The sequence below is a fragment of the Hyalella azteca genome, unplaced genomic scaffold (genome assembly GCF_000764305.2).
Source record: "Hyalella azteca isolate HAZT.00-mixed unplaced genomic scaffold, Hazt_2.0.2 contig16112, whole genome shotgun sequence".
NCBI classification, from domain to species: domain Eukaryota; kingdom Metazoa; phylum Arthropoda; class Malacostraca; order Amphipoda; family Hyalellidae; genus Hyalella; species Hyalella azteca.
Genome location: NW_025945939.1, coordinates 79,790 through 81,488, shown reverse-complemented (window position 1 = coordinate 81,488; position 1,699 = coordinate 79,790). Strand labels below are relative to the sequence as shown.

The window sequence follows — 1,699 nt, the reverse complement described above, 5'->3', positions numbered from 1 at the left end:
ATAATGAATGATAGAAACATTCGAAACGTCGTTAACGAAATAAAAATGTCCATCGGTAACCTGATTTTCGATTTGCCAGTTCAAACTAAAAATATTGTTCGATATATTGAAAAAACTAATAAGAAAATTGCGAATAAAACAAATTCTCTGGTCTTCAATGAAACCTGCTTGAAAGAAGAAATTCTGCCAACCTATACTAATCTTAGATAAGAGCGAACACATCAATTGATGTTTTTTTATAATGATGGTTCTCATTTTAAGCGTTGTTGCTGAGAACTCCTCTATGATTTCCGTCACAGGAAGCAAATAGGAATACATTTTTTTATTGTTTGATTTGTATTTCATCGTGCCGCTATTGTATCGTGCTAACTTTTCTGCAGGTCGTTCAAATGATTCAGGTCGTGCAGGATCAGTTCATCCTGGCTACAGTGACTTCATCTCTTTTTTCCAATGGATGTTTTTTTTCAACATATTTTTTATACTCAGCTGCTTGGAGATGTGATTCAGAGACTACTTGAAATCCCGTGTGTAATTAAATTGTTATTATAGCTCATTAAAAATATAATGCTGTTGTGTGCCGAAAAATAAAAAAAAAACTAAACTAGTTGTAAAAATCATTATAAATTTATTCAAGTTTTTAATCAACAAATTTCAATTTTTAGCCTTCAGCATCAATGCGCATGAAATCATAAATAGAATCAATTGAAAGTAATAACTAGAGTTGAATATCCTGGAATTGAAACCCATCGTTGTATGACATCACCAATTTTATAATTTTTGACTGATAAATGTATCATGTAACTTTAACGACTGGGCACGTGCGTCGTAGAAACTGCTTTCGTCCGGAAAAAATCAGACGATTTATATCAGTTAATTTAATCACGGGGCTGTGGTGCAGCAGTATATTCCGTACCAATTAGTGAAGGGGTTTACCCACACCCAAATCCAGCCAGGGAACGGGCAAGACTTGTCCCAATAACCATTCTGAAATGATAAAAAGGTATTTTAATATATCATATAAAGTTGATTCTAAAGAATACAAATTATTCATCGATTAATTAGAGCTGAATTTATTCACGTAGCGAGATCTAAAAGGTTGACCATATTAATGAGAGAATTTTTAATCATCACGCTTTGAATTATAACTAAATTAACATAACAAACTTCAGAAACGATTAGCCAGTCTCATTAAATGATTGGGGGATACGACATGCATTATTAAGGAAGTATTTTTTTCACGCCAATAACACTATTATAAAGGACGTTTTGTAAATGATTTGTCATACTCTAGATAAAAATATTAGCCGATGTTGGTTCATACATGTTCATTTTCACAAATACTTTCTCTGTTTAAGTACATTTATCTAGCAGAATTACTTTATTGTAGGTTACATTTTATAAATTTTTTCCAATTGTTTATACTTACCCCAAACCAAGTATAGCATGACATGCCAACGATACCATCTAAGCAAACAGCCCTGGCTCCTGCATAAATAAAATACAAATCAAATTCATGTTCGTGCGAATAATGTTGCAATTCTATATTTAAATTTTCTCCATTTTAATTTTGCCTCTTCGATGGTCTTATTATTAGTTGATCTATAACTATTATATGGGAAATTTATTTTAAGAGTAAATAGTATAGAAACGAATGACATATTGGCCCGTATGCTAAATAGGGCACTAGCACTACGAAGTA

At 31.9% G+C, this 1,699-nt stretch overlaps 1 long non-coding RNA gene across 1 annotated transcript; it reads right to left on the bottom strand.

Moving 5' to 3' along the window:
• Positions 1-612: 612 nt before the first annotated feature.
• Positions 613-1,483, bottom strand: LOC108666092. Its single transcript, XR_001930475.2, has 2 exons — positions 1,427-1,483; positions 613-984 (listed from the first exon to the last, which is right to left on the bottom strand). It is a non-coding gene; the product is annotated as an uncharacterized LOC108666092 (long non-coding RNA).
• Between the last annotated feature and the right edge of the window lie 216 nt (positions 1,484-1,699).